At 41.4% G+C, this 21,395-nt stretch overlaps 1 long non-coding RNA gene across 2 annotated transcripts in view; it reads right to left on the reverse strand.

Annotated features, from left to right (window-relative positions):
* LOC138827211 (uncharacterized) overlaps positions 1-15,083 on the reverse strand; it is a 41,248-nt gene extending 26,165 nt beyond the window's left edge. For both annotated transcript variants that reach the window (XR_011372012.1, XR_011372011.1), the window contains exon 1: positions 14,866-15,083. This is a non-coding gene — a long non-coding RNA (uncharacterized lncRNA). The remainder of the gene's footprint in view (positions 1-14,865) is intronic.
* Between the last annotated feature and the right edge of the window lie 6,312 nt (positions 15,084-21,395).

The raw sequence follows: 21,395 nt of genomic DNA on the forward strand, positions 1-21,395 counted from the left end.
AGATCAGATAACAACAAAACACCAAAGTCTTCTCAAATATATTAATGATAGAAACCAAGCCTAAAATCATCACTGTGTATATTGTAATCCTTGAAAACAGTATATATTCCATATACTTTTTTCCCATTTCCTTTGTTGTTGTTGTTGTTGTTGTTTTGAGTTTGCATTTTTTGAAACGTAGTCTTCCTAATCTAACCCAGGATACAAACTTGCAATTATCCTGCTTCAGCCTCATAATTACTAGAACAACAGGTGTGAAGCAGCACACCAGGTCTTCTGTATTTTAAAACTTAATGAAAATTAAATAATCTTGTACTGAAGAAGTTTAATTCTTGACAAACTCTAACACAAAATGCAGAAGATTAACATATGGATCATGAAACCTGAGCTGGGTGTCAGTGGCTCACACGTGTAATCCAGCTACTCAGGAGGCTGAGATCTGAGAATTGTGGTTCAAAGACAACCTGTGCAGGAAAGTTCGTGAGACCCTTATCTCCAATTAACCACCAGAAAACCAGAGAACACTGCCACTTACATTTGGTAGGAGTATCAGAAGTTGTGTCCTCTCAATGGGTCATGTGAGAAATACATATGCTACAAAAATAACTGGTCTACACTTTATTCCAGATTAAAGAAGATAGAACACTTCGTGAAATTTGAATGCAAATTAAATAATTTAAAGAATCAGATAATAGTGCTATATCAATATTAATTACTTTAGTAATTCTCTCATGGTTTTTGGCAAATACATAAAGTATTTAGGGATAAAGGAACACTCACACATCTTATTTCTAAATGACAAAGAGAAAACTATGTAGAAAAGGAGAGAATGGTAAAGCAAATATGTTAAGAAGTTGATATTCAGGGAATCCAAATGAAGGGTATAAGAGAATACTTTATGTAATTCTTGCCATGTTTTTATAAATCAAATTATTTTAAAAGAAATAAAGAAAAGTCACTTCATTGTTTCATATCCCTGTGCCCCTACCATTACATATGTTATTTCACTTCACAGACAGATTTTCATGTCACAAAAATCTATCTTTTTAAGCCTACCATACTTATTAAAAAAAGAAAAACTGACATGTTCAATTATACTTTTTAAAGTTCCATACTTTTTAAAAATGATGGCAACGACGGTTTCTGCATTTGAACAAAAATTTCATTTTTTCCATAGAATAAAAGTCTGAGTAGAGAAAAAATACATAAACCTTTCAAAAATTTAGTTCTGCTCCAAGAAGCTTTACATATAAAAGTGGCCATTACAGAGAAAATTTGAAATAATCACCAAAAATAAAAAATAAAGTGAGCTTTTCCAGAACTTTCTCTAACCTTGTGGCAGATCCACCAGGTTGTGCATTGCTGTTTTATGTGTCCCTTCTAGTTAGTCACCATATGCACACCACTTCAGATGTGCTGCTCTCTGCTACAGGTCCTTTATTTACTTATTTCTAATTGACTCTAGCAGGGATGAGGTACACTTGACCCATGGGCCCTATAAGGCCTGAAAAATCATTTGGTACATGACAGGTTATAAATATCCAAATAGCGCTTGGTAGAAAATGGTTCCTTACTCCAGCCTTATAAAGCCATGTTCTTTGACTAAGACTTTGTTTCGGACAGGGTCCTAAATGAATTTGGATGGCAGGAAGTCAAAACACTTTGAGAAACTTGACTCCCTGAATACAGAACTATCTTACTAACAGGAGGCATAAGCAAAATAATAACTACGTTTGTAGAAGGCTTTGCTCTGACTCAGGAGACATGGTAGAATGCACCAGTCCTATGCATTACTTCACACCAGAGAACTTTCCAGAGTTTGGTATCATGTATCATATTAGACTTTTCTTCACATGTCTCATGATAGCCTACTTAGCTGATCATAGAATTAAGAATCTGTTTCAATCTATTTAAGAGACTGAATTCATAATGCTAAATCAAAACCCTAATTATATCCCTACTCTAAAATTAGCTCCTTAGTGTAAAACTTCAAAGTAAAAATTTAAAGAATCCAATATACTCATCTGTTTTGGTTTTGTTTTGTTTTGCTGTGCTGGGGCTTGAGTTAAGGACTGTATGCTTGCTACAAAAGCACTCTACTTGAACCATGCCTCCAGTTCCTTTTGATTATTTACTTGTTTATTTTTTTCTGGTGTCAGTATTGGTCCTTACACTCAGGACCTTGAGCTTTTACTTACCTTTTTTTGTTGTTGTTTACAGCTGCTGCTGTATTAGGCCTCAGTTCTAATCTGGCTAATTGGAGAGAAAATATTATGGATTTTACTGCCTGGGCTGAATTCAAACTGTGATCCTCAGATCTTAGCCTTCTGAGTAGCTAGTACTACAGATGTGAGCCACTAGAGTCCAGCTATTTTGTTACTTTTGTATACTTGCTTTTGATTAGGCCAGCCTGGACCCCATATTTATGCTTCCCACATAGGTGAAAGGCATGTACCAGGACACTCAGCTTTTCATAAGTTAAGGTGGTGTCTCGCAAAACAGCTATGTTAACTCGTGTGAAACACTGCACTGTGTGCTTCTCATACTTATGGAAAATATTTTTTTCCTTTGCAGTGGAATTAGACATTGATACTAGGGCCTTGTATATTCTAAAGAGCTCTCCCAATGCTCTACTGATAAAGTACCTTCCAAGCCCATGGTTAATTTATTATTTATTTATTTTTGTTGTTCATGGGGTTTGAACTCTGGGCCTGGGTGATATCTCTCAGCTCTTCATCTCAAGGCTAGCACTCTACCATTTAAACCATAGCACCACTTCCTGTTTTCTGGTGGTTAATTAGAGATAAGAGTCTCAAGGATTTTCGTGCTTGGGGTTGCCTTTGAACCATGATCCTCATATCTCAGCCTCCTGAGTAGCTAGAATTACAGGCATGAGCCAACAGAACCCAGCTCCACATTTAGTTTTAATTATACAACTGGCCCTGAATCTTGATATAAGGTCATCTCTGAAATACATGAAGATCTTTCAGGTGTCATCTAAAATAATAATGACTTGTTGCCTAAACTATCAAAATGTTCCTAAGATCTGTAATATGGAAAGGTCACAAAGGGTTATGGCTGTTCTGAAAAGTCCTCTGGTTCCCCAACCATCCCAGTTGAGGACTGTACATACATTTCAGCTGAAAACTTCTCAGCTGTAAAGTCGGCCTGCCTCTTGGCCTCAAATGGTCCATATTCCCTGTAGGATCTCTGCTCAGCTCTATTAAGTATCACCTGTTTTCTCCAGCTGTCATTCCAGCCTTGTTGCTCCCCCTTTCTAGGAGTCCACTTCTGGCCTGCCAGCAGAAAACCAAAGCAGAGGGCTAAAACACAACATCCATGAAACACTAGGTACAATTCTATAGGTTCCTTAAGATTTCATTTTTCCAAAAACCAGTTGGAATACCACTGGATAAATGGGAATTTCCGGGGGAAAAAGTTGCTGATGTTATTTTCTAGAATTTATTCATTTTAATAAAACCTTATTACTATTATGACTTCACTTATGTTTTAGAGAGTATACGATAAACCATATAATTATAGGTATCTTTTTCTTTCTTTTTGTTGTTGCTGTGTTTTGAAATAAGGTCATTACATATGTTTGAGATTAGCCTGGAACTCACAATCATTCTGTATCAAGACTCCTGAGGGTTAAAAACATAGGCATGCACCACACCTGGTTAATTATAGATGACCTCTATTAACACAATTTAATAAACTAACTACATTTCACATTTCAAAAGCAGCTTTATGAAACCATAGTTCTAAACCTCATCCAGGAAAGTAGTACATACCAGTACCTTTGATTGTAGTTTAAAGTACAATATTAGATTGTACTTAACATTGTATTTTAAAAAGATTTTCCTTCCCTTGAATGGGATTTATATATTTGCCATATGTCTCTAGTGTGGGCCTCAACTCAGTTTTCAACTCACTCAAGAAGGTATCTTTTTTTGTCCATTTGAGAATCCAGCATCCAGGTGAAACAAGGACAAAGTGCTAACCCTCTTTTGTCTTTTCTCTTCTGCTGCTTTAGAATATGCAATCAAATCCTGTATTTTAAGCCATCTAATAAGTTAGTAACTAAATTTTGAACTTTGTCATTTCTTAAACTGTCTTCCAAAATTGTCTTTTTCCCCTTAGATTTAGAAGGGTCCTCAAATATTATTTATAGCTTTTGCTATACTTCTTTGATTTTCCTTAGGAGTAATTACACCACGCTGATAGTACATATAGAAAAATATTAAAATTTATTCAAATAATGGATGTACATCTCATTAAATTCCTCTCATGTATCCACAATAAAAATACAGGCATAGAGCTGGGAATGTGGCTTAGTGGTTGCCTACCATGCAAGATGCCCTGTACCACATAAACAGAACAAGGCAGAAGTGGCACTGTGGCTCAGTGGTAGAACACTACTCTTGAGCAAAAGCAGTTCAGAGACAGTGCCCAGATCCTGAGTTCAAGCCCCAGGACTGGCAAAAATTACAAAATTTAAAAATACAGGGATTTTTTTCAGTTTTCTCATTATTATTTCCTAACTAAACTTTATACTCTAACACAAATAAGTAAGTACTATCAAGTCTTAAAATAAAAATCCTGTTTGTACATCACGAACATAAAATTATGTAATTACCTTGAATATAAAATGTTTTTGAGTGTCAAATATTGCACAAGGGATTTAAGTTCACTCTATGGCTCTAATATCCTATAATATCAATAACTATTTAAATCTAACTTACATCACTTTATGATATTTTCATAGAGGATTATACTTCTACTGTAGAAACAAATCAGATCAACCAAAATAGAAGGGGTAGTTGAAATCAGGGGGAAAATGTCACTAAGTTGTTAATAAGTTGAGCCAGGCACTGGTGGGTCACACCTGAAACCCAAGCTACTCAGAAGGTCAAGAGCTGAGGATCGTGGTTCAAAGCCAGCCTGGCAGAAAATCCATGAGGCTCTTATCTCCAATTGAGCACCAGAAAAACTGAAATTAGCACTGTGGTTCAAAGCGGTAGAGTGCTAGGCTTGAACAGAAGATCTGAGGGACAAAATCCAGACCCAGAGCTCAAGCTCCACAACAACAAAACAAAACAAAACAAAACAACAAAAAAACAAGTTGAAGGTGAGTACTGGTGGCTTATTCCTGTAGTCCTAGCTACTTGTAAGAATGGAATTTGAGGATCAGAGTTCGAAGCCAACTTAGGCACAAAAGTTATGTGATCTCTAAGAAAGCCAGAAGTGGAGCTGTGGCTTCAAGTGGTAGAGCACTAACCATAAGCAAAAGAAAAAGCTAAGGGACAGAGCCCAGGCCTTAAGTTCAATTCCTAGAATTAGCACCTACATAAATAAAGTTAGCAAAGTGAAAAATTAAAAGATTTGCTTTAGATTTTCTATTTGCAACCCATAAGCATTTGTGTTTTACCATTATAGTATCTCCATTCAACTACAGAATTACTTCATTGATTATTCTACCTTCTTTCTGCTATCTCATTTTTAACTATATCAATTAAACTTGCTTTATAGTAAAGTCATTTCCATCATTTCTGTATGTAAATTGAAGTGTTAAATAGAATTGGCTACTTACTAGGATATTTACCAATATCCTGCAAATACTACATTCTCCCTCTAAATCTCCAAAGACCAAAGCTAATAGTGACAGACATTTTCCCCCCAAATCAGTTGTAAGAGGTCAAAACTGCAATTGAACCCACCTTGCTTTTCCACACTAGAACAGCAGCTTGCATTTCACCAGCCCTTTCCAATAAAAGGCTTGCATTAGCATTTGATCACTGATCTAAACACAAGCTTAGAAAAGGAAAAGAATACAGTAAAATTTCCAGCAAGAGTTCCCATAAAATAGTTGCATTTTGGCTCAAAGGGTTTCTAGGCTCTGAAGAAAGCTGAGAAAAGCGAGCTGAAACAGTCTCTGATGGTTCGAGAATATACTGAGCAAAGGGCCTCTCATAGGTTTCTGTACAGCTTTGGATAGTTTAGTACATTAAAACTTCCAATTCCACGGGGCAAGCATCTAATTCCCACATTCTGGAGGATTAATGTTTCTGGTGTATGTCAAAAAGTGTATTCCCAAATGCTTGACATTTCTCTATGCTAAGCATTCACTCAATCTTCAGACTAAATTTAAAATGTTTCATTTTGCCTAACATCAACTTATCTGACAGTTTCTGTTTGTCTCAGACATATACTAGTTGTTGCAAATAAAGGAAACCATAGGATCTATGTTTCTTTGGGCCTGGCTTACTTCACTTAATATGAGTTTTGCCAAGCATTTCTATTTCCTAACTAATGGGGCAATGTCATTGTTTCTGATGGAGGCATAGACTTCCATTGTGTATACATACCACATTTTCTTGATCCATTCATCTATTGAGGGGCATCTGGATTGGAACCCCAAGATAAGGATTCAAATGTTTCTTCTTTTCTTTTTTATTATGAGAATACCGTACAGAGGAATTACAATAACATGGGCAAGATAACGAGTACATTTCTTATCAAGCATTGTAGCCTCCTCTTTGTTTCCACTTCCCATCCCTTTCCATACTCCCCCCTCTCCCCACCCGACACTCCCCCCACCCCTCACCAAAGTTGTAAAGTTCGTATTTTGACATAACGATTTGTACATCTCATTATTGCAATGAGTCTACCTGTATCCTTAGTTTAACGATTTGTTTTTTCCCTTCCTCTCCACAAATTATACCAACATCAAATACAGTGAAAGCATGGGTTATACAGACAAGGGACTCATATCTAAAATATACCTAGAACTTAAAAAATTAAATCCCCCAAAACCAAATCTTCAAAGAAACAACTGCCCAATAAATAAGTGGGCTAACGACTTAAAGAGAAACTTCTCTGAAGAGGAAAAGGATAGTCAATAGATACATGAAGAAATGTTTTTTTTTTCTCTCCTGCGGTTGTTTCGAACATATTTATAAGATGATTTCTTTGTTGCTTTTTATGTCCCTCCCCTATGGTATAATCCCTGCTTTCACTGTATTTGATGTTGGTATTGAAAGGTTAAAGTTTTGAGGCAGTGACCACTTGTTGCTTGTTTGTAGCAAAGCAACAAATGGGGCTAAACTGCACGGTTGTGTGCCTTTATAAGACCTGAAAATCCTTAGCTCAGGGCTCTCCTCCTGGGCTCCGCTGTGTCGGAGTGGAAGACGAGGCCCAAGCTGCAGCCTGTTTAAATAAAACAGCTGTAGAATCTGACTCTCGGTGAGAGGTCTATTAGGGATCTAGTAGCCGTGGCAAAAACAGGAAAGGAAGGACAGAAAACATGAAATTGAGCATGAAAAGAGAGACTGGGTAAAGGAAAAGAGGCCAGACTTGTTGGAATCGCCACTATCACATGCTGAGCATACATGGTTCACAGAGGGCAGCAGTTTCATTCGAGATGGAAAAAGATACGCAGGCGCAGCAATCATCACGGACACTGAGATAGTGTGGGCAGAAGCACTCCCCCAGGGAATGTCTGCACAAAGAGCAGAGCTAGTGGCACTAACAAAAGCCCTACAAATGGGAAAATGGAAGAGACTAAACATTTACACAGACAGTCGGTATGCTTTTGCCAACGTGCATGGCCATGGAGCCATTTCCCAAGAGAGGGGGCTGCTGACAGCTGAGGGAAAATATATTAAAAACAAACAAGAAATTTTAAGCCTCGGCCAGATGGGAAACAGCAAATATTGCCATTATGCACTGCCCTGGCTATCAAAAGGGAACTGATTCTATAACCAAAGGAAATAACTTGGCCGATCAGGCAGCTAAGGAGTTGGCCCTCCAGCCCAGAGCTGACTCTAGTAGACCCAGGGCCACGAGCTTTGCCTCCTGAGCCTCAATACCCCCAAGAAGACTTGCAGTGGATAAAGAAAATTCCCATGGCCTATAAACCTCTGGACAGAGAAGGAAAACTGGTGAGGGGAAAGTTATCTTGCTAAAAAGATTGGGGAAGGGGATTCTAAAGAGAATCCATTGCGTCCCTCACATGGGAACACGAAGACTGCAGGACATGCTCCAACACTCCAAAGTAAAAATCAACTCATCGAGGACATTGTTAAAAATTGTGAAGCCTCATAGCTAGCAAGATCAATAGAAAACCCACGGATTGGGAGAAGATCTTTACTAGCCATACAACTGACAAGGGTCTCATATCTAAAATATACTTGGAACTCAAAAAATTAAACCCCCCAACAACAAATCCTCAAAGAAACAACTGCCCAATAAATAAGTGGGCGAAAGATTTAAAGAGAAACTTCTCTGAAGAAGAAAGAAGGATGGCCAATAGACACATGAAGAAATGTTCAACATCCCTAGCCATAAAAGAAATGCAAATCAAAACAACATGGAGATATCACCTCAATGCAGTTAGAACGGAAAAATCAAGAACTCTAACAACAACAGATGCTGGAGGGGATGTGTACAGAAAGGAACTTTACTTCATTGTTGGTGGGAATGTAAACTTGTTCAACCACTTTGGAAAGCAGTATGGAGGTTCCTCAAAAGACTTCACATAGAACTCCCCTATGACCCAGCAATCCCACTTTTGGGCATTTACCCAAATGTATACAAACAAGACCACACTAAAGCTACCAGCACAACTATGTTTATTGCAGCATTATTTACCATAGCTAAGATATGGAACCTACCCTGATGCCCCTCAGTAGATGATTGTATCAAGAAAATGTGGTATATATACACAATGGAATTCTATGCCTCCATCAGAAAGAATGACATTGCCCCATTTGTTAGAAAATGGAAAAACTTGGAAAAAATTATATTAAGTGAAGTAAGCCAGGCCCAAGAAACATAGGTCCCATGGTTTCCCTTATTTGTAATATCTAGTATATGTATGAGTCAAGCGGAAAAGGTCAGATAATGTAATGTCAGGAAAATGAACCCTTAGATGTGTATTTTAATGTTTTTTTCTTCCATGCATGTGTTTCTAACACATTTATAAGATTATCTCTTTGTTGCTTTGTATGTCCCTCCCCCACAGTATAACCCCTGCTTTCACTATATTTGATGTCAGTATAACTTGTGGAGGAGATGGGGAAAAACCAGTTGTTTATCTATACAGGTGGACCTGTTGCAACAATGAGAAGTACAAGTTGTCATGTCCAAAATGAGCTTTACAACGTCGGTGTGTGTGGGGGGAAGGAATAGGATTGGGATGGGGGGGAGGGGGGAGGCTGTGAAGGGATGTGAAGGGTAAACAAAGGAGGAGGCTGCAATGTTTGGTAAGAAATGTATGCATTATCCTGCCCATGTAATTGTAACTCCTCTGTACAGTATGTTCACAAATAAAATAAAATTAAATTTAAAAAAATTTGTGAAGCCTGTCAGCTCACCAATGCCCCCAATCAACTGGTTACAAAAGGAGCTTGCCTCCGTGGAGATAGGCCAGGTGTGTATTGGGAAGTAGACTTCACAGAAATTAAAACTGGAAAATTTGGATATAAATATTTGCTAGTTTTTGTAGACACTTTTTCAGGATGGGTTGAAGCCTACCCAACAAACATGAGACTGTGAAAATCATGGCTAAGAAGATCCTGGAAGAAATCCTACCCAGGTATGTCTTCCCATCCACTGTTGGGACAGATAATGGATGGGCCTTCGTCTCAAAAGTAAGTCAGGGAATAGCCACAGCACCTGGGATGGATTGGAATTTGCACTGTGCTTATAGACCCCAGAGTTCAGTGCAGGTAGAAAGAATGAATCAGAAAGGAGACCTTAAATAAATTGGCCTTGGAGACTGGCGCAGATTGGGTATCACTCCTTCCTTTTGCCCCTGTTTAGAATAAGAACTTCACCCTATCGGTTTGGCTTTACTCCTTTTGAAATAATGCATGGACCCCCTCCACCCATTATCCCTAGTCTTCAGACTGAATTGCTTGCTGATTTGGATGATACTGAATTTCTGTGTAAGCTTGACTATTTACAGCTGTTGCATAAGAGTATGTGGCCCCAGCTTAGAGCATTATGATTCTGCTTCTATTCCTACCCCCCATTTGTTTAAACCAGGGGACTGGGTGTTTGTTCGAAGGCACAACTTGAGATCTCTGGAACCAAGGTGGAAGGGACCTTACATGGTGCTACTGACTACTCCTCCTGCCCTTGCTGCTTGGATCCTCTGCTCCCATGCCAGACCAGCTGAACCCTTTGCCCTGGATGACCGTGGGGAAACATGGGAAGTCTGCAAGCATCCTACCCAACCACTCCGCATACACCTCAAGAAAAGAAAAATAAACTGGTTGTTATTGATATTATTGTTTAATATTATGGCTAAGGTCAGAGAGGGACTATACCCGTTCAAGTTCGTGAGGTATTGGAAATTAGTTTTGGCCCAGAGCTACAAGATTGTGTCTCAGGAGTATAAGTCAATGGGGGGGAATGAAGGGTTAAAATTTGGAGGCAGTGACCACTTGTTGCTTGTTTGTAGCAGAGCAATAGGTGGTGATAAACCACCTGGGTGTGTACCTTTATAAGACCTGCACATCCTTAGCTCAGTGCTCTCTTCCTGAGCGCCACTGTGTCAGAGTGTAAGATGAGGCCCAAGCTGCAGCCTGTTTAAATAAAACAGCTGTAGAGTTCTTCTTGGTGGGGGTCCTGTGACCTTGGCATAACATGTATAATTTTAAAGGGGAAGGAAAAAAACAAATTGTTTAAATAGGGATACAGGTGGACCCATTGCAACAATGAGATTTACAATACATTATGTTGAAAAATGTACTTTACAACTTTGGCAGGGGTGGGGGTGGGGTGGAAAGGGGAAAGGACGGGAATGGGAAACAATGGAGGAGGCAACAAGGCTTCATAAGAAATGTACTCATTATCTTGCCCATGTAATTGTAACCCCTCTGTATGGTTTTTTCACAATAAAATAAATAAATAAAATATTTAAGTAGAGAAAATCACAGACCTTCATAACAGGGCTTACAGAAATTTGTGTAGAACTTTAACACTCATTACAGATAAATTTAGTACAGTAACTACATAAATGGAAATTAATGAGGTGCTTTCTTCTATTATGCACCTTGAAAAAAACTACAATGTTATTCTACCTATAAAATTACCTCAAGATTTGTAAATATATATCTCAAAAGCCAGATTGCCTAGACTCTAAATGGACAGAAAAGTTGGTAGTGCACTGTCAGGCAGGAAGTGGACTGCATCCCAGATTATATCACTTAAGTTTTGAAAAAAGAAAAAGCACTGTGCATTTATGTAATTAAATTTGTGTATATAAATTCACAGTGCTGACGTCAGGAAAAATAAAGGGTGTTCATTCAATGTCATACATGTTTAAAATTTCCACCACAGGGTAGGACTATAGTTCATTGATAATGTCCTTTGGCCTGGCTTGCTTGAGGCCCCAAGTTTGATCCTCAATACTATAAGAAAAAAAAATGACAAAAATTTATTTTAAAATTGAAAACTGTGAAAAGTCAGCTTATTAGCAATACTAGCTGCAGTGTCACACTCTTCTAAAGGACACAACATTTTCATTTGTTTAAAAAAATGAAGCTAGACATGAAGTCATGATGGCATGCACTTCTAATCTCAGCTTTGTAGGAAGCATAGGGAGACAGCTATATCTAAAAATTAGTGAGGCCATCAGTTCAAACTATTACAGCAAAAACTACGTAGATCAGTAAATAAATGGAGAATCCTTGCCTCATTTAATTTTATATTTCTCTAATTTGAGAAAAAAAGTAAGGTAAAAGTGCATTATCTCATTTGATTAAGTAAGGTCATACACTTACTGACATACCGAATAGCATTTGGTTTTCAGCATCTTTATTTTACAGACTTTATTTTACAGACTTCTGATTCTCAAGCAACAAATCTTCTCCACACAGATAAAGGTAGAGTCGCGATTTGCACAAGTCAAGGTGCTAGCACTTAAAATTTTCTGACAGGGCATGAACTCACACTTTGTGTGTGTGTCTGCACACATGTATATGTGAGTGTGCACGCATGTCCATGCTCAGGCCTGAGCACTGTCCCTCAAGATTTCTGGCTCAGGGTTGTCACTCCACCACTGAACTGCAGCCCCACCATGGTTAACAGGAGGTAAGAGTCTCCTGAACTTTCCTGCCAGGCTGTCTTTGAACCTTGATTCCGTTTTAGCATCCTGAAGACCTAGGAGAACAGGCGTGAGCTTCTGCTGCCTAGAAAGCAGTGGATGAGTCTTGACCAAGCCAGGAATAGGCAAACAAGCTCTGCTAACGATAACAACTACACACCTAAGATCACTACTCAGAACATTGACAACTACACACCTAACTGCAGTACTCAGAACAGTGACAACTGCACACCTAATCTCAATACTCAGAACAGTGACAACCACACTCAAAACTACAATACTCAGAAAACTGAATACAGAACACCAAACCTCAATACTCAGAACAGTGAAAACTACACACATAAGCTCAGTACTCACAACATTGACAACTGCACACCTAAATTCAACATTCAGAAAAGTGACAACTACAAATCTAATCTCAGTAATCAGAACAGTGACAACTGTACAGCTAACATCAATAATTAGAACAGTCAAAACAGTGACAAATGCACACCTAATCTCACTACTCAGAAAAGTGACAACCACACACCTAACCTCAATACTCAGAACAGTGATGACAGCACACCTAACCCCAACACTCAGAACAGTGACAACTACACACCTAACCTCAACACTCAACAGTGACAATTGTACACCTAATCTCAACTCAGAACAGACACAGCTACACACCTAATCTCAATACTCAGAAAAGTGATAATTTCACAGCTAACCCCAGTACTCAGAACAGTGAAAAATACACACCCAACCTCAATACTCAGAACAGTGAAAACTACATAGCTAAACTCAATACTCAGAATCGTGACAACCACACTACTAACTTCAATACTCAGAACACTGACAACAGCACACCAAACCTCAATACTCAGAAGTGACAAATATACACATGAACTCACTACTCAAAACAGTGGCAATTACACACCTCATTTCAACACTAAAAACAGTGACAACCAAACACATAACCTCAGTACTCAGAACAGTGACACCTGCACACCTAACATCAATACTCAGAACAGTCAAAACAGTAACAAATGCACATCTAATCTCAATACTCAGACTAGTGACAACTGCACACCTAACTTGAATACTCAGAACAGTGACAACAGAACACCTAAACTCAACACTCAGAATGGTGACAACTACACATCTAACCTCAACACTCAGAGCAGTGACAACTACACTCCTAACCCCAGTACTCTGAACAGTGACAACCACACACCTAACATCAATACTCAGAACAATGACAATAGCACACCTAACCTCAGTACTCAGATCAGTGACAACTGCATATCTCAAACACATATCTCAAACGCATATCTCAAAAGTGACATCCACACACCTAACTTAAAAACTCAGAACAGTGACAACTGCACACCTAACATCAATATCAGAACAGTCAGAACAATGACAACTGCACACCTAACCTCACTACTCAGAACAGTGACAGCTATATACCTAACCTCAGCACTCAGAACTGTGACAACCACACACCTAACTTAAATACACACAAAAGCAACAACTGTACATCTAACTTCAGTCATCAGAATAGTGACAACTACATACCTAAACTCAATACTCAGAACAGTGACAAATACACACCTAACCTCAGTTTTCTGAACAGTGACAACTACCACATAACCTCAGTACTCAGAACAGTGACAACCGCACACCTAACCTCGACTCAGACCAGAGATAACTACCCACCTAATCTCAGTCAGAACAATAACAACTACACACTTAACCTCAACACTCAGAATAGTGACAACTACACATTTAACCTCAGTACTCAGAACAGTGACAACTACACACCTAACTTCATTTCTCAGAAAAGTGACAACCACATACCTAACCTCAATACTCAGAACAGTTACAATTGCACATCTAACCTCAACACCTAGAACAGTGACAACCACACAGCTAACCTCAACAATCAGAAGAGTGACAACCACACACCTCACCTCATGACAACCACTCGCCTCACTCAGCACTCAGGGAAGAAGTGGGAGGCAGGTGCAGATGCCTCAGGCCAGGGCGGGTCAGGTGGAAGTGTTTTCTGAGGTGCCCTTCCTCTTCCTGCACCAGGCCATGGTCTGATGAGGCAGGAGACATCTAGAAGCTTGGAGGTGCCAGGGTTAGGAACGCCTGTCTTAGAGCAGTCAGGGGTGATTCAGGAATGCAAGTGCAGCCAGGCCAGCGCCACTTAGAGAAAGGCAACCCCACCCCCCATCCTCTGTGGCCCCCCACCGGCCACCCCCTTCCCTTCATGCTGGTAGCACCAGCCCGCTCCAGACTTGCTTGCTGGCTTGGTGGCACCCCAGGACCACCTGGGGCGCCAGCCAGGCTCCCCGTTTCATAGGCTCCCACCTTCCTGGCCAAGAGCACTCTTGGCACATGAAATGCCTCCAGGGCGCTCACCCTCGCTGCACACAGTGCCTTGGTCTTATGCCGAGGATCTAGGCAGCTGGCCTGGTTGTCCTGCACCCGGTGCCCTTCCTCTCCTCTCCTACCCATGTACCTGGTGGCTGAGGGCCTGGGCTGTCCTGCCAAGGCTCACCGGGCACCGGGAGGCTCTTGAGCTCCTTCTGAGACTCCCTGGGGCTGCCGCCAGCGTCCGGCCTGGGAACCTAAGTTCCTGCGTAGCTCCACTGGAGCTGCAGCCACCATGGCGGTCTTGTCTTGCTTGCGGCTATGCAGCTGCTGCTGCTGGCGAGAGCGATTGGCATCGCACAGGATGTGGAACTGGTCCTACTCACCTTCCAGCAGCTTGTAGAAGCGGTTGGCCACGACCCAGCAAAAGCTCTCCTGCATAGAATCGCTGGTGGTTGTCACAGGGCACCAGAGCACCCTTATCCAGCTTTGGTCACTGCAGGTCTAGGCGGGCAGCCCACACAAGCAATGCTCAGCACATCCTGTGGCAAGGACCCATTCCGCCTGCCTCCTCCCTCTCTGCTGGGCCCTGTCCAGTCCCTCCAAGCACCTGCCCCTGCCACTGCTGCTACCGTTGCCTACCCAAACGCAGTGAGACAGCCAATCAGCACCCAGAGACATTCCCCTTTCCCAACCGGCGAGCCAGAGAGCCCAATCACAGGCTGGTGGCTGTTACTTCACTTGACCTCTGCACCCCACTCCCGGCCCATTCCGGAGAGATGGGGCCAGAGGTGAAACCACAACAAATGGACGCAGGTGACTTGCACTGCCAACCAGGGGGTCAGTCTTGGCTATCCTGTAACCGCATGGAATTGGGGTACTTTCCATGTCTGCCACACTTCTGTTAAGGTTACACATTAACATAGCCATTCAACAGCCATGTACTTAGCATTTAGTGTGTTGTTGAAGAAGCACCAGCTGCTTCTTGTTATGGACCTTAGACCTTAGTCTGCATACTGAGAAAAAAGAAGGAATCCTTTCTAACTTCCAGTCCAAGGTTCTACCTTGAAGACGTGATTCCTAGTGCAAGGAAATAGCCATGAGGACATGACTCCCAGCACAAGTGCAAGGATCTAATCATGAGGTCGTGACTCCCAGTGCAAGGATTTGACCATGAGGATGTGATTCCCAGTGCAAGTGTCTGACCGTGAGGATGTGACTTCTAGTGAAAGGGTCTGACCATGAGAATGTGACTCCTAATGCACGAATGTGACCATGAGGATGTGACTCCAAGTGCTAGTGTCTAGCCATGAGGACGTGACTCCTAGTGCAAGGGTCTGAGCATGAGGACATGACTTCTAGTACAAGAATCTGACCATCAAGATGTGATTCCTAGTGCAAGGGTTTTACCATGAGGATGCGTGGGAAAGCTTTCCTTTGGAAATGAAGGTTAAGGTGAAAGGGAAAAGTGATAAGGGGCAGATGAAGACGTCTTGAGGTGGGATGGAGTGCAAACCTTATTAAGCTCAAAGGAAAGCAGTGTGACTGGGACTAGAAGGATTAGACAAAGACCTAATTTTAGTCTTTCTTCCAGGAGCAGTGCCTTAAACACAACCAATTTATATTTGAAAGGACCACTCTAACTGTGCTGTGAAGAAACTAGAGTGGATTATCCAGGGAAGAACTGATGAGGTCACTTGGACTTAGGATGGTAGCAGTGGATATAAGTAAGAGTGACTAGATCAGCAGGACTTGGGACTGTGTTTGGTATGGATGATAAAGCTGATGTGACGATTCTTTTGCTGGCATGGGCATCTGAAATGGGAATGCTTGTCACAACTAAATACAACACTGGGAAGGGACCATGAGTTTCATCTTGGGCATGTTGAGGTTGGTGATTGGATAGTTTTGTTTGTCATTTCAGACATTCAGTTAAGGCCTGGAGCTCAGAACAGATGGGTTTCTTTCAGGAAATCTTTCCCACATACTAGTGGCTGCCCCATCTTACAGACATCACTTTCTCTTACATTTTGGATTTTGTTCAGGTATCAGGTAACTGTGGACCACAGGGGAAACAGGGCCCCTTCCAGCCTCAACCTTCATTAATCTTACATCATTCATTGTAATTCCATTTCTTTGCCAGCAACTGCTGAGGAATAGGTTGCCTTGAATATCTGGCAGAGCAGATTGGAGGGGGAAAATTCAGGGCAAGCTTTTCTTATACGTAAAAAGAAATTGAAGCTGGGTACGGGTGGTATGCCTAGCATCCTAACTACTGAGAAGACTAATATGTCAGGATCATGGTTCAAAACCATCCTGGGCAGACAAGTCTGGAAAAAACTCTTCTCTCCAACTAACCCTTCATTGCAACTACACATATGGAGAAAGCCTAGATCCTGAATTTTTTGGTACTTCCAACTTAACCCACTTGGGAACCTCCCTACCTCCCTACTTGTCATTAAATAAGTTCACCAATAAAATAAAGTGGAAAAAAGATAATATGGACAGAAGGTGTGTTTCATTTTTTACTTTTTTTGTGGTCATGGGGCTTGAATGCAGGGCCTGCTTGCTGCCCTGAGCTTTTTTCTCTCATGGTTAGTGCTCTACCAGTTTGAGCCATACTGGCACTCCTAGCTTTCTGGTGGTTAATTGGAGATAAGAATCTCATAGACTGGGGTTGGGAAGGTGGCTCAGTGGTAGAGCACTTGCCTTGCATGCATGAGGCCCTGGGTTCAATTCCTCAGCACCACATAAGCAAAAAGACAAAAGCAGGAAGTGGCACTGTGGCTTAAGTGGTAGAGCACTAGCCTTGAGCTGAAGAGCTGAGGGACAGTGCCCAGGCCCAGAGTTCAGGCCCCATGACCGCACCAAAAAAAAAAAAAGAATCTCATATCTCAGCCTTGTGATTAGTATTACAGAAGTGAGCCACTGCCTTCTGGTTGGACAAAAGGTTTTGATAAATGCAGTGACATAGTTAACCTCCCAAACACTGTATTAACTAAAAGAAGCCAGAGGTAAAAGGCCATTTATTGTATGATTCCACTGATATAAAATATGTGTAGAACAGGCAAATCCATAGAGACAGAGTAGATTGGTGCTAACAGGAATTAGGAGCAATGTAATGTTGGAGAATTACTCCTTAATAGGTCTTCTGTAAGGTAATAAAAATACTCCAGAAATAATGCAACAGTAACACAAAATTGTGAATTGCTAAATGTCACTGATTTACACATTTCACATTGTGAAAATAATAATTTTTAACCACAACTTAAGGAGAAAATGTACTTTGTACCCAGATCAAGATTTGAACCCTGTCCTGCCACCCATTAACTCTGTGATTTTGGACACGTATTTCTGGGCCTTGTTTTCTCATCCATAAAATGGAGACATCACAGTCCCTACCTCCAAGGGCTACTTTGAAGTTGGAATGAGATCATTCATATACAGTGATCAGCACAGTGCCATCACATAATAACTCATCATGAGAAGTCTTGTTATTAAATGTTATTAGTGTCATTCATCATCGATCACATAATTTTCAGTCAGACTTAATAGCAGATGTTTCCTGTTAGGAAGAGCACAGACCCTTTGTGCCCATCTGGACCAGCCATGTTGAATAAATGGCATGCTAGTGTGCCCAGTGTCTGCCACATGGCAATGTGCAGCAGGCAGTTCAAGCTGCCGCTCTGGCCAAAGTAACATAGGCTTCCAAAACTAGCTGGAATTTCCACTTTCTTCTTGAGTCCTTTGCAACTATTTCTATGCCCAAGAGCCCTGTTATAAGCATAGCTGGTCCTTAGGTGGCCATGTGTAGCATCAAGTCTTATGTTCTCCCCTCAGTCCTGTTCTAGGCTCTGAGTGGAATTGCCTGTGTGTCCTCCAGGACTGAGCAGGAGAGAGGAGCTGGATTTTGTACTGCACTTCTTGTCTTCATTAAGAAAAGGGTGTCTTTTATGTTCTGGTAACACCTCCCTGTAATCCCAGGAGACTGAGATATGTTTTTATGTTTTTATGATTGTGTTTTAAAGCCAATCAGGACAGAAAAGTCAGGGAAGCCCTGTCTCCAATGAACTATCAAATCTTTTGGTACTGGCATCAAAAACAAGACAAAGGTTTCATCCTCAAATGGAGACTCCCAGGTGTCAAGACCCTCCCCGGGCGATGAGACCTCTCCCACTTAATCAGGTTCCCTCAGATGAGATGAGACACCCCCTCCTTGGATGGCTTACCTGCTTCAGTGGCAGGATGAACACCAGAGCACAGTATTGATTCTGCTGTGATGACCTGGCAGGATTACACCCTGTACTAAGGAAGTTTCTCCTGGTTGACTGGTCTTTCAGGGAGGCAGAAGGAGTAAATCTGAGGTGGTCCTTATCTCTGGAAGCTCCTTGGGGAGAGGATTCTATGTAGGGAAGATTCTCCTGTGCTTCACCTGTTGTACTGAAGCATTCCGGCTCACTGTGGGGAGCTAGTATCTTGGAAGCTTCCGTGCTGTGTGCTCATCTCCTTGTGTAACCCCACCATGTCATACTTGTTATAGGTCAGCCTTGAACTCAGTAGAATTGGGCTCCACTCCCATGTTATACTCTTCTCATGGTGGAGGCAGATCTACTAATTTTAGTCTCACCAGAATCACTTTGAGCTTGAGGGAAGCCAGGACATGTGCATAGCATGTGTGAGGCCCTGAGTTCAAATTATGTGCTTCTTTCACAGCACCAAGAAGGGAAATGAAAAAGATTTCCACTTTTAGGTAGTGTACCTGAATTTACCAGCTACTTGGGACGCTGAGTCAGGAGGACTGCCTGAGCCCATCTCTTCCCTGCCAGCTGGGGTGATACAGTATTGAGTCCTAGGTACTCCCCAAACAAACAAATCCCTTGGAGTTTGGAGAAAGAGCAGATTTTTCTTCTTCCTTTCCTTGGAGGTGGAAGGTTGGCAGTTTGAGGACACCTAATAGAACCTTCTTGCAAGGAGAAACCTGTACTAATGAGATTGAGCATGGTTCTGGGACTGGGTGGAAGGAGTAGAAGCAGGGAAAAGTTGGTCCCTCTGCTCTGGCTTGTGTCCCTGCAAGAAAGCTTACACATTAGCAGGTTTGCAAGTCACGCACAGGTATGAGTGACTGCTAGTTCAGGTACCCACTCCTAAAGCTACCTCAGAGAAACTTCATGAGGGGCCTGGGAATGTGGCCTTGTGATGTGTTTGTGTGTCTTTGTGTGTGTGTGTGTGTGTGTGTGTGTGCGCGCGCGCGCGCGCGCGCGCACGCGCGTGCGTGCATGCTTATGTGTGCCAGTACTATGTCTTGAACTCTGGGCCTGGGCAATCTCCCTTAGATTTGTTGCTCAAGGTTAGCACTCTATCACTTGAGCCACAGCTCCCCTTTTAGCTTTTGTGGTGGGAAATTGTATATAGGAGTCTTACAGACTTTCTTTCCTGGGCTGGCTTTGAGCCATGATTCTTACATCTAGTCTCCTGAGTAGTTAGGATTACAGGCGTGGGCTGCTGGCACCTGGCTCTCTTTCATTCTACTTATGTTTTTTTTTTTTTTTTTATTTTTAGTTGTCAAGGGTCACCATTCGTTTTGAGTACAGCACCTCTTATTAGGTGTTTTTAGGTCTTTCCCTCATTTGGAGTAGTCTGCCCAGCATTGTGGGTTCTGAGGTATTACTACCAATAGGTGGTCCTGCTGCCTTTGTGATCTGGCTTTGTTACTGTTGGTTGTGGGGCCTGAACTCTGTCCCTGAGCTCTTTTGCTCAAGAGCTACCATTTTAACTAAAACACCACTTCAGGTTTTGAGTGGTTATTTGGAGACATGAGTCTCACAGACTACTGGCCCAGGCTGGCATTGAATCCTGATCCTCAGATCTCAGTCTCCTGAGTAGCTAGTTAGGATTACAGGTTTCAGCCACCAGTTCCTGGCCAATTCAGCTTTCTTAGGAAGACTGGGATTGCCTCTTACAAGCCTTCCTCAGCCTCATCTCTTTCCCATAAGGAATTTCTAGCTAGCTAAATTCAGAGTCAGGCGGAACCCCGGATTTTTGGTTTTCATGGTGGCTTCATCATGTAGGCATGAGCAGTGATGTGAGCCACTGATGATCAACTCTGCCTTGGCCTCTGTTTCTCCTGGTGAAAAGCCCCAGCCTTTTGATGCTGCCTTTTGCTGTCTGGGGACCAGCCCCAATCTGAGTCTTCCATGAACTATCAACCATCAGCCAGCTTAGCAAAACACAGCAAGTGTCATCACTGGGATCTCAAGGGTTGTAGCAGCTGATCACAGAACGGCTCTGCCTTATCGTATCATAAGAGTCTATGTTTATGTAGTGGATGTTCAGAGCTGCCAGAGTGGCAGTTTATTAAACTATTTCCTAGCTGGCTTTTTGGAATAGAAATGAACAAACCAATTTCTAAAGTTTCTATAGATGTGCATAGGATCTGGAATGGGCAGGATAATTTTGAAAAGGATCAAGTTCAAAAAATGTTACAAAGTGCTTAGGACAATGAAAGTTTGGGACATTGACAGACAGGTAAATGAATAGAACAGAATGGAAAATTGAGAAGTAATTGAAGAATATAATGTTCATTGATTTTTTAAAAAATGAAAATGTCTTGATGAGAGAGATGGTTAATCCAAATCACAACTTGTGTGGGAGGAGAAGAGCCTGAACTGTGGCCTCTACACCAAATATAACTCCACGTGGCAAGTGAGACTATGGAGGGAAGCCAGAACTCTGAAAACTAATGTTTGACAAGAAGGACATACAGAACATGAATTAATTATACTTCGGAAAAAATAAGATGCATTGGACTTTAGTTTGCTTTCAGAGAGCTAGCAAAAGGACAGACTATAGAGAACCTGTTATCAATGTGTCTATATCTACATATTTATCTGCCTGAAGAAGTATACAAAAACCATAT

The sequence above is a fragment of the Dipodomys merriami genome, unplaced genomic scaffold, assembly GCF_024711535.1.
Source record: "Dipodomys merriami isolate MVZ:Mamm:240054 unplaced genomic scaffold, mDipMer1.0.p SCAF_1511, whole genome shotgun sequence".
Classification (NCBI taxonomy): Eukaryota; Metazoa; Chordata; class Mammalia; order Rodentia; family Heteromyidae; genus Dipodomys; species Dipodomys merriami.